This window comes from Alnus glutinosa, chromosome 1 (assembly GCF_958979055.1).
Source record: "Alnus glutinosa chromosome 1, dhAlnGlut1.1, whole genome shotgun sequence".
NCBI classification, from domain to species: domain Eukaryota; kingdom Viridiplantae; phylum Streptophyta; class Magnoliopsida; order Fagales; family Betulaceae; genus Alnus; species Alnus glutinosa.
The window spans coordinates 19,430,300-19,443,248 of record NC_084886.1 but is presented as its reverse complement, the minus strand read 5'-3'; positions in this window follow the sequence as shown (position 1 = coordinate 19,443,248).

The following is a 12,949-nucleotide window of genomic DNA, read 5'->3' as shown; positions in this document are numbered from 1 at the left end:
TTACGTGTTTGTAAAATCATTCACGTAATAAATTGTCATTACGAAATTATTTTCGTAACAATTAGTATCATAGCCAAGTTTTTCATAACCCGCAAGAGTATGGAGGATTACAAAGATGAGTGTTTTGGGTAAGAAAAATACATTTGAAATTTTGAGTTTCAGAACATTAGGAATTGCGCCTGTTCAAGTACCATAAAGACACTGTATAAAGACGTGTTAACGGGACATAAACTTTTAAATTCCTTCATTGAAGACACCATCAGAACATAGCTTAAGAGCTGTCCTGACGCCCACCCTATGATCACATGCCAAAAACAAGTTTTAAGCAAAAATTTCACCCTTTATTTTAAAACCAATCACATGTCTATTTAAAGACATTAAAAAATTAAACATTCAACAATAATGAAAATGGATGCACCCAATGTGATCAAAATGTGTACCAAAACACACAAATTTCAAAAAATATAATTGATTTTCACACACACACAATGCACTTAGAAATTTGGAATTTTAAAACCATGTCAAGTGTATTGTGTGGCAGAGCTCACAAGCAAGATTGAGACATTAAATTTGTAAGGGAATCAAGCTTTGACATGAAACCTCACATGTGAACTAGACTACTCTTTGGACAAAAAGTCAAACCTTATATATACCAAGGCCTAAAGACACTTACATACCCATTCCCCTTTAGTCAAAGCATCAATTTGCACTTATGTCCATTTGGTTGTTTAGTCTTTTCCGTAATGAATAAACGTCGACTCTTCCTATAAGGACTTAAGAGACAATCATTTAAGTATTGTGTTCACTAATTTTCATAGTTTTTGAAACACATGATATTTTTAATCACATTTGTTTTATACTGAGAGAGGTGATGTAATAAGTATTAGATCCTAGGTTCAACTAGCTTGTGAGCAATTTGATCCTAGGGATTACCTAGTCCACACACATGGTTGCCCACCAAGAACTAAACATGCGACCAACCCCAGCTTGTGAGCAAAGTGTGCAATAATAGTTCAACATTGTTCAAATAATCCATCTAAAAAATTCACACACACAAAGAAAACATCCATCATAAGTATCAATTTCCATGCAAAAAGGTACATAACATGATAAGATGAGTGAACCAATCAATGAATGACAAGTGAAAATTGAGGTACTCTAAATGTGTATACAAACAGTAATGGTATTCTCTCATTTTTATTCATCAAAGAAAACAAAACAAAAGAGAAAGAAACATGAATTGCAAAACTAAAGACAAAAAGAAAAAATGCAAATAAAAAGAAATGCATGCCCTATGATGCATGAAGCTCACCCTAGGCATGCCACAATCTACCTACTCTATGTAGGTCTCTTATCACTCCCCCTCAAAGGGCGAGTGATCTCAACTTTCTTGGAACTATTCATTTTCTTTCTAGGAATAGCCTTACCACCTTCCAATTTGTCAAGCCTAAGTACTGTATTTCTCATCATAGAGACAAGATTCTTCAACTAAGTCCTAGGAGGGTGGTCTTTTTCCTACGTGCCATAGACCTAAGCATATGACAATGGGGTCAAATGTGACCCACTCTACCACAGATGTGGCCCATAGGGACAAACCTTGGTGAAGGTTGTCTCCTAGAAGGGTTCATACCCTCAACCTTAGTTCTATCGCCCAAAAAATATCATTGTCTTTATCAACAGCTTTAGGGTAAATAGCATCAACAAATAGGAGAGAGAGAGGGGGGGGGGGGGGAGGGGCAAAACTTATATTCCTCTTGTTGACAGGTGTGGTTTTTGAAGTGGAAGCATTTCTGTCAAAACAAAGCCCACACTTGTCACTATAGGTTTTTTGAGAACTCAAAATATGGTTTAGCACTAAAAGAAATAGGCATATCATATTTGGAAGCAATAAGTTCCTCTTCTAAGCATTCAAATTTATCATCTAGCACATAGTTCTTATGCCTCAAGAAATCAGTAATAAAATTAACATCAAGCAATTTGGCACCCAAAGATTCATTCTCAACTTTCATCTCATTCAAATTTTTAAGTAGATGTTTGTTCAACTTTTTTTTGTTTTGTTTTGCACATTCCTTAAAAAGTTGATTATAGGCCTCTTGGAGTTTGAGTCTTTCATCAGAGTCATCTTGTGATTTCTCGTCACAAATCTCAACAAACACGAAACGTTCACACTCAATAGAACCACCAACATTCTTCATAGAGGTAGTAAAAGCCATGTAACTACAATTCTTCTCCTTGAATGCCTCGAGTATTCTTGTCTTTTCTGATCCTCTCTTTATTTCCTTAGGTGGCTCCTTATGATTCACCCTTTAAAAGATCCATAGAAGGGGTCTTGCTAGTCCCCTAAGAACTTTTGAGGAATTTATGAAACTTTCGAGCCAACATGGCTACGGCTTCAAAATTAGAAGAATCCTCATTAGAGGACTCCTCAACAACAACCTTCTTTGAGGACCTCAAAGCCAAATTCTTCTTCATTTTGGCAAAGGTAAGGATAGCTCGTAGGTTTGAAGAGAACCAACACTCTCTTATAGCCTCATAGCATCCACATCATGCTTTCCTCAATAGCAGTGACTTTAGGTCTAAACTTCTCCGATAGAGACTTCAAGATTTTTTTGAAAAATCTTGTTGTCAACAATCTTTTCACCTACATTTAAGTGGAAGTTGAAAATTTCATTTATCTGATCATAAAACCCATCAAACTTTTTGTCATCCTTTGTTTTAATCTCCTTAAACATAGATGTTAACATTTAAAGTTTGGAAGTTTTTACCCCCCTTAGTGCCTTCATGGGTCTCAAGGATATCTCATGCCTTCTTCATAATCTCACAATTAGAGATGTGTCAGAATTCTTCGGGGACACATCCATGAAGATAACATTAAACCTTTTATTGTTCCAGTTACACATGCTAGTCTCATCATTGGACCATTCGGCCAACGCCTTTTTGAGTCGTTTCTATCCTGTATCAAGAACACTCCCAACATTCTTGTCTAAGGACTTAAAGAAAGCTTTCATGTGAACCTTCCAATACGTATAGTTACTCTCGTCAAAATAGAGATGATTGATCAAAGATTGAGCTTGTGCCATGAAACACCCCCAAAATTAAATAATTATATTTACTTAACTTTGAGTGCTACTCATAGTGTCATCAAACCAATTAACTGGTAATTAGCTGAATTCATTACACTACACTAACTATCAGAGTATACTATAGCCGAAAGCATAATCAATTGATCTTATATTTTTAGTAATGAATCCTTTAACACAAATATGTATCATCAATTGTAGACTAAAAGCCTTTAAACAGACATTTCTATAAGATTAAACAACTATATATATCTACGCAAACCTAACAATGCGAGCTATTCGATTGGCATCTTCATCCTAGTGAATTTTTCACTCTACGGCTGCCAACCTTTTGATCTGCAAGACACAGAGATTTTCAACAGGTGGAAGAAAGCAACTGCATAAGTCCACAATTTAGTAAGTAAATTATTATAAAACTTATTGATGTGATGAGCCTTAAATGACTGTGCATTACACTCAACTTATTAGGAGTGGGTTTTTCATAAAATAGAATGTGATGTTCCCATTATTATATCATCTAAAAATTTAGGTTTATTTTAAAGAAGAGTGACATAATCCCCGTGACAACCACTAATGTTTTAATGCAAAGAAATCATGGCGTGTGTATATATATATAAACGTTTAATCACAGCTTTCCTTTGTATGGTCTATCAAAGCCGTTAACCCCTTCCTAGTAGGGTTGGCACTGTTCCAAGGGACCTGTAGTACAATAACAATGCCCCGGATATTGCCGCATAATGTAATATACTAGCAGCCGGACCGAATTCGATCTCGGTGGCCCATGCTATTAACGAAACCGTAACCGTGACCCCATCCGTACATGGTGCGCCCGTCACAAAAAACAACCATTGGATAAAAGGCCAAATATAAACATAAATCACTGTGACCATAGGGTCAAGCCCGTATAATAGTAAGTTCATGACTAATATACCGCACGTACTGGTATACCATATCATACGATACAAATATTATTCATTTACTTTAAGAAAATTATATGTAATCATTTATCCATTTGAAGTAGTCTAAACATGTTATAAAAATAATAGGCTCAAGATGTATCATTTTGAAAAGTAAAGCATACTCAGTCCTTTGACATGTCACATGCTAAAGTATAATCAGTTACGTAGGCATTTACTTACTTTAGTCGCTCATCCACAAGCCCAAACATCTCAAACTCCCCACTACTGTGAAGCATACCCTAATATTAACCATAACATCAAGAGTTCTAAACCATGCACGTAAAAATCCTAATAACACTCTGGGTATTCTAATCTATCCTTAAAACCCTAATTATTCATTTCTGGTCACTGTTGAACGTTCGACTTCAAGGTTGAGCATTCGACCAACAAGGATCAAACATTCGATCAAATGCAGTGAACGTTCGATGGGTACCAAAATGAATGAAAAACTCAAAACTTCTACTAAAACAACATTCTAACTTAACCGTAGCTTATAATAACTCTTCTAAAAACATATTAAACCATAATAACATGATCAAACATGAATAAGTTCATAATTTTTGAAAAATATAATTACCCATGTGATAAATCATAAACTCAACATGGCATGCTAGGAATTCATAAAATGCTTGACAATCAAAAATGTCAATGTATAATCATTGTGAAAAATGGATTAAGGTTCAAAGGTTACCTTATGAAGGATGTAACCACTCCAAATGCCATATTTCTCTCTCTAGAACCTCTCTCTCACTAGGTCTAAGGTTTGCTTAAGTACAAGAATGAAGGCTGAAGGCTGAGGGTTGTAGTGTACTATTTGTAGGCGTGGAAATGTGATAAGATTGGCTGAGATGACTGAAAAGTTAAAATGCTTTTTAGACGTGATTAAACGTTCAGGGAATACTTCAAACGTTCCAGTAGGATGTCGAATGATTGTGAAAAAAGACAGCTCGATCGTTCTAGAGAGTATCGAATGTTCAGCTAGGGTAACAATCGAACATTCTAGTGGGGCATCGAACGTTCATCTAAGATATGAAAGTTTCAATTATTTAGGTTTTGAAAAAGAAAAAAAAAATTAAGGAGTTCATTGAATTTTTTTTCAAATGTTAACCATGAGTGTTGGTTTTTATAAAACATGATTAAAGCAAATATTTGTTTTATATTTTATGTTATTATTTCAGGGTATTACATGCCATGACAACAGGGGTCATAAACACAATAATGACGCTAGTCTAAACAGAGTGAACCCACTCTAATATCAATTGAAGGTACCAGAATCCAACCCCACAACCCAAAAGCACAATATAAAGTAATCTACTGCAATAAATAAATAAAGATAAACAAACTACAGCTGCAAACACACAACAATCAACACAATGATTTTGGTGACAATGCGAAAACCCTTTGAGTATATTAAAGGTAAAACCACTTCGGGGCAACCAAACCCAAGAAGTCAATTACTAAAAATATTCAAAAGTACATACATAGTAAACTTACAATCCCTTTGTAAGAACTAATACTACGTACGCAAACTAACTTATCGCTTGCCTCCCTGCCTCTTCAATAGGCTCCAGCTCCTCATTGGCCAATATTCTTTATATGACTTTCCTTACCAACCCACCGATAGACTTCAAGCGGTTGAAGGTTTAATGAAGTTGTGGTTTGAATAACAAAACACCAATAGAGGGAAAGCATTAAAGGCTCTCAACAATGGCTCTCTTGGCTCACACATGTGAAGCTAGGAAATCTCTCAAAAGGATCGAAGGTGTAGACTTCACACCTTACACAATGATCATCCTATTCTATATATAGGATGATAAAATCCCTAGTTGCAACTTGTAAAAAGGTTTTATTTTTACTGCAGAATTTCTTGTGGCGTTAGGACAGGCCAAATAACGTCGGGGCGGTCACTTGGTTCATCGCTAACTTCAATGACAACTCAGCATCGTCAAGACGGTCTTGTTGATGGAGCTCTCTGGAAGGCATCTTCCATAGGCAACATCACAATAGTCTTGGTGACAGAGCTCTAAGGTAGTCAACTTCCACGAGTAACGTCACGATGGCCTGCTGAAGGTACAAGTGACAGAATGTCTCGAGTAGGCATTGGAAGTTACCTTTTGTTACTAGCGTCAGAATGTCTACTAACGGTCCTCTCGGGTAGGCTCTGGAAGTCTTGAATAACAACTCATGTCAGGTCAATTGGTGACGATCTTGCTAATGGTAGAAAAGGAAAGAACAAAAAAAAAAAAAAAAAATCAATTCTAAAGCCTAACTTTTTACACCAAAAATTTTAGAACGCTAGTTTTGATAATCGAATTTGGAAAATTTCTAAAACATAATAAAATATAAATTAAATGATTCATTCATCCATTTATATTAACTTAAGCTTTTGAAATAAATTGTGATTTAACATGGTATCAAATCAAAGTAAATGTTCTAAGTTCGAACCATGTATCTGTCATTTACCTTCAATTTCCATTACATATTTTATGGTGCATTTAGGAACCAAAAAGAATCTTAATTCTTTTTGCTACAGTGTTGGGTTTTTTCTTACCTAAGTAGAACCCGCACTTAAAAACCATTTTACTTGAAATTTCAGAATTCAATTCGAATTCCAAGGCATCATTAGACGTCTTTTTCAAATTCCAATGATCCTACTTTGTTGACTATTTTTCAAATTGTCTACTCCCTCTCTCTCTCTCATCCCTTTGCTAAAATAACAAAAGCCTTTTTGCTAGTTGAAAGCTGTACTTGACGCTGGTGGTCTAACATGACTGGAAAGAAAAAATAAAAACAAAAAATAATTATTTATATGAAATAATAATTTATTTTAATCATTATTTCACACTAATTTTCATAACACCAATCATTATACACAACTTTTCATACCTCAAATCATTTTCTATCATGGTTATCCGTGAACAAATAATCTCATACAACTCTCACTCAAACACAATTTCAAATATAATTTAAATTCTACTCATCACCCAAACACATTTTATTTGCCTCGAAATTCACAAATCAAATAAGAATTCAATTCTGATTTCAAAAATCCAACACCCAAATGGACCATTAATGAGTAGTACTACATGCAAGACTTCTACCCCCTAAATATGACTTGACTTTTAAAATTGTCATTGAATTTGAGATGAATCACTATTGAATTTTGATACAATAATGATTTTAAAAGCCATATTATATTCGGGGGGATAAAAGTCTTGCATATAGTATATATTACTCTATTTTAATTAAGAGAAAACTTGAGCCCACACGTGAAGGTGAATGTTATAATATAAATTAAATTATTAAATTTATCACTTCCTATCAGTTTAAGCTTTTGAGACAATTAGAACATTTATAGATTTTTTACATGTAAAATTATTTTCATTTCGACAAAAACATAGTTCTGCTTCTTGTTTTTCTTCGTTTGTCCCGTTAGACTTGTAATTAATACATGTGATTCTAATATAATTTTTATTAATTTATAATAAATTCTATAAACAATGGGTAATGGTTGAGATCCTTGCATCATATTAGAACCACTTGTTTTAACATTTAATACTAAAGCATATAAAATAATCTATTATTTCTTTAGAGAATAAATGTAAAGTTTCATAATCATAATTTAATGATAGTGTTCTTTCAACAATTTAAACTGTATAATCAGTTAAAAATGATAATTTTGAAAGTAAGAAAAAAAATAAAAGTAGAGTGTAATTTTTTTTCTTTCTAAAATTAGTAAACTAAGTTCTTCATTGTTTATGATATCACTCTGGTTAGACATTAGAGATCTAGAGGATAAGTTCATAAGAAGTGAATCCAATGTTTTTCATTAACAAATTGTTGATCTCACTAGATTCTAAAAGCTTAGATGAACAAAGGTTTTCTTGAATTTGGATTTTAGTGTGTACATATTTTATGCCATGTTAGCCTATGAATGCTAACATGTAGAACTTATAATCCAAACTTCAAGATATAACTCTTTTCCATCAGTTGGTATTGCACCTATGTCACTAAAGGTGTCAACCTCTTCTCCATAGGGCATAAACCTAATAGGCCTCATGCAAATAGACTAATATATACATATATATTTCAAAGTCATAGTCTTCATGCATTTTTAAATTAAGCGAGATGTTACACATTCATATTTTTTGTAAATTTATCACTGAATCTGTAAGACTACATGTTGATCACATGCGGTCTCCACATATTCAATGGTGGATCTGCTCATTTATTGTATGGAGATTGACAAAAAATGAGCGAAAAATATAAACCAAACATTTATTTTAAATTAATCATATCACAATAAGAATGGAGCCGGTATGTCTATCTAGCGGGACCAATATAATTATATTAAAAAAATATATATAAAGAATCTATTTTCTGATAATTAATTTATGACTTAAACCTTCAAGTTATATATATATATATATATATATATATATATATATATATATATATATATATATATATATATATATGCTTTATGTGATGCTATTCATATATAAAAATTATAATATAATTCAAAAGCGCATATAAAAATACATATTGACAACTTTAAGTTCATATGTTAAAAAAAAAAATAATAATTATGCTAATTAAAATCGATGCTCCTCCAACAAATAAAAGCTAGTCATCAATTATCATATTTGTACTAAACTTTTCAGTCATTTCCTTCACAATGTAGACAACTAGGTAATCTTCTGAAAAAAATAAAAATAAAAATAAAAATAAAAATAAAAATAAAAATAAAAATAAAAATAAAAATAAAAATAAAAATCCCTTATTTTATTTCTAAATCTTGTATTGACAATATTCATAGCTGAAAATCTCGCTCAATCATAGCAGTGAAAACCGAAAGAGTCAACAAGATAATAAACTTTTAACTTTCCAAGTTTTCACCAATCCTCAATATTTGTCAAAAATTATAAACAAGCTTTGTAAATCTAAATGATAAGGCACATCATGTTGGAGTGTTGCAATTATCATCTAATCCTGATAATCAAAGTACATGGCTTAATGCCTACTTTTCCCCCAAGAACGTGGGGTATCGCATATCACTAAACTTACATCTATCAAAGGGAGATGAATCAAAATTCATAGTTGACATGATGAATTTTGTCCAATTTTTTATTTATTTTTTTAAATAAAAGTATATATAACCAGATAAACAAATGAAAATTCTATCTGCTAAGTGGTTGGACGGCTACTCAGAATTCAATCTATGACGATTGAAAGTAGGAACACTAATAAACAGATTAGGATCTCTTATAATTTTTTTAAAATTACAGATTCTCAAATTATGTTAATTTAGGTCGTTTCATGTATCGAACGGTATAAAAAATGTTATCTATTAAAAATGTGACATGTTAACAATGAGAATTGAATATATTTTTATCAGGCTTTTATGCTTTATGTCGTAAAAAAGCTTTGAGCAAAAAAACTGTCTTTTGGTTTTGTAAAAAATAAGCGTCTCTTCAAAAGTGGATAACAAGCCTTATGATTTATGATTTTTTTTTTTTTTTGCCTCAATAACATGTCATATCTTTAATATGTAAACTTTTTCACGTCGTTCGATATAAAAAAATCAGCATAGATTCACTTAATTTGAGTATCTAAAATTCCTTTAAAATTGATGAGGATCCTAATCCCTAATAAACTTTTTTGCCACTATTCATAATGAAGATTATCATGGCCTATAATTCAGCACATGATCTTCAGTTATAAATAAGCATTAGATTTTTTTTGTTTTTTTGTTTTTTTTTGGAAGGTCTGAGGTCAACTTCTAGAAGCTTGGGTGGTGATTCCACCATATATATGTGATAGTGGGGATTGGGAAAGCATGTACGCAGTTGACTTTTCTATTTGACATTGAGGAACCTCAATAAAATTTTAAAAACATTCTAGGTTAGTGTATGCTTTAATTAATTGTTTTAAAAAGTTGTATTTTCCTGTATTGTTTAGAAAAAGAAATTGTTCCAAAAAATTGGGACACGTGGTAGGTCATTTAAGATAATTGGATTTTTATGGTGTTTATGATAAAAAAAATAAATTCCCTTTTTTTTCTTTTTTTTTTTTTCTTCACAAAATCAAACCATAGAATTTTTTGAAATTTTTTATAAGAAATCAAATAACCCTTTTACCTCGACATAACCCTTTCCTTAGGCAAGGGCAAGGGATCTCTATCTTTCTTCACCTCAAAGATGGGAATAACTTCAAACCAGTCATAGCAGAAAGTAGTGCCTTCCAATGAGAAGTTGACACGTAAGCCTAAAAAAAAAAACGAAAAAAAAGAGAAAAAAAGAAAGAAATCAAATAGAATCAAAACACCTGATGGATTTCTTCAACATATGCAAAATTGAGATCCGGCCGGAAAAATGAGCATACCGGCCGAATCTCAGTCTGTCACAGGTGGTCGGGGTTGGGTCGAGGTGAGAGAAAGAGAGATCCGGCCGGAAACCCACGCACATCGGCCGGATCTCTTTCTATCGCAGGTGGTCGAGATTGGGTCAAGGTGAGAGAAATAGAGATCCGATCAGAAACCCACGCACGTCGGTCGGATCTCTCTCTGTCGCAAGTGGTTGGGATTGGGTCGGGGTTAGAGGAAGAGAGATCCGATCGGAAACCCATGCACGCCGGCTGGATCTCTCTCTGTCGCAAGTGGTCGGGGTGAGAGAAATAGAGATTTGGCCAGAAACCCACGCACACCAACCGGATCTCTCTCTGTCATAGGTAGTCGGGTTTGGGTTGAGGTCGAGAGCGCCGAATCTCTCTTTCCCTCACCGGATATCTCTCTGTCATCTGTGATCCGGCCTGGGCAGTGCCATGGTGGGGCGGACGGGTTTTTCTTACTTGACGGTGCAGGTTGTGGAGGGTTTTTTTTTTTTTTTTTTTTTTTAAAGGTAAAAATGGGAGTTGTGAGAAGGATCTGGTACTTCAGCAATATTTCAATTTGTTTGGTTCTAGCTAACGTGTCGACTGATTATTGGTGGGCATAAACTCATTATTTTCTACCATGAGCGTATAGAAGGGGCACTCCCTCAAGATAACCCTTTTCCTTTCCTTCCAAACAAAAATTAGCTATAAATTGATTTGTAGCTAATTCTTACAAAATAGGCTAATAAAATAATTTGTATTTCTAAAACATGTGCTTCTTACATGCTTTTTTATTAATATATTAAAAAAATGTGAAAATAATATGTTATAAAAAAAAAAAACATGTGACTCACATGTTAAGGGACACTTGGCAATTATTATACTGGTTTGTATGAATTGTTTACAAACTAGTTTATAGCTAATTATGTCACTCCCACCCAACTTCTTTTTTTAAAAAGAAAAAAAAGGGAGTGGGGGGGGGAACTGGCAAGGAACCCTTTCTCTCCCAAATTAACATTACCACTATTCCACCATTATCTTACTATGTTGACATGGCATTGCCAATCTAACGCTGATTTTTTTTTTTTTCTTTCTTCTAACAATGGTTGATCTAAAAGTAGATTGGCAGTAGGGTTATAAATGAACAGAGCTACTTGTGAATATACTCGATTCATTCGTAAATACAAAACTAGGCTCGATTATTAACTGATACAAAACTAGGTATCTTTTGCATTCTTCCACATTTACACAAATACTTTTATGCAAATCGCCCTTTCTCTTAACCCCCTCCTTCCTCAAGCTCAAATCCACACATGACATCTTACCATAACTCCCCTCTTCAACATTGGGTGCGTCAGTGGCCACCACGGCACATGATGCCCGTGTGCGACTATCTTCGGCCTAGAAGGAGTGTTGGTGTTGGATGGAGCGTCGATTTGAGAGTGAAAACGATTGAGAAGAGGGAGTTTGCTGGTGGGTTTTCATGGTTGGTGTTGATGGCTGCACCACCGCGTGACGGTTTTTGGCCACAGAGTACATCAGGGTAGCCGTCACAAGCGTTTTGTTGACCTTTGGATGGTGGTTAGGGTTATAAATAAACCAGTTTGTTTGAAAACCCGATTTTTAAATTCAACTCGAACTCGAACTCATGACTACATAAACCCACTTATTACTGTAGAATTCACTCGATTATTAAGTGACACATGCTTGCTTATTACTTCAAGAAAATTGACTGCCAGTTAAGGCAATTTGTGGCGTGAGAAGGGACACGAATCTCATAAGGTCCCTTAACACTACTTGAATCTCCATAATGAAAATGGTATAGTAGCACACCAGAAGAAGATCCACAGTAGCAAGTATGTCACTGATAGAGGTTGGATCAAAGCCATACGTGGTCAGAACCAGCCTAGAGGACATATAAAATAAATAAAAACTACAAATCTGCATAGCCCGAAAGAGAGATCTAACTATGAAGAGCAATTACAAGAGCATTGGGGAAGACAACAAGTAGACGAGCGGCCCTAATTGAACTGGAGATGGAGGTGGTGCGTGCAACACACGTGTACCTAGGTGGTGCGTGGAGTGCACGTACAACAACAAAGGGTGTCAGTTGGTGTAGAGGAGATCAGTGGAGGCGGACATAGGGCATGTGTGCTGAGATGGAAAGCAAAACTCTGTAGATATGACTTAGCTGAATATGAAAAAAGAAAGAAGGAGAAGAAGAAGAGAAAAAGGAAAAAAAGGTGAAGTGGAATTTTGAAAAACCAAATGAGAAGATGTTGAAGGTTTGGGTGTGGGGTTTTTTTATATTATGTTTTAGTGTATACAAAATTGTCACAGCTTTTGTTTCATTTTATTTTTTTGAATTGGGTTGAAAAAATTAAAATTGAACATAAGCTCAAAATATAATAATAAAAATAGTTAAAAATTAAACAACACCCAACATGTACACTAGTGTTATCGGGTTCCGGTGTGTCCATGTCGTTAATTGGACCCGAACCCGAACCTGAACCCGAAGTGGAATGCAACGTCTACAAT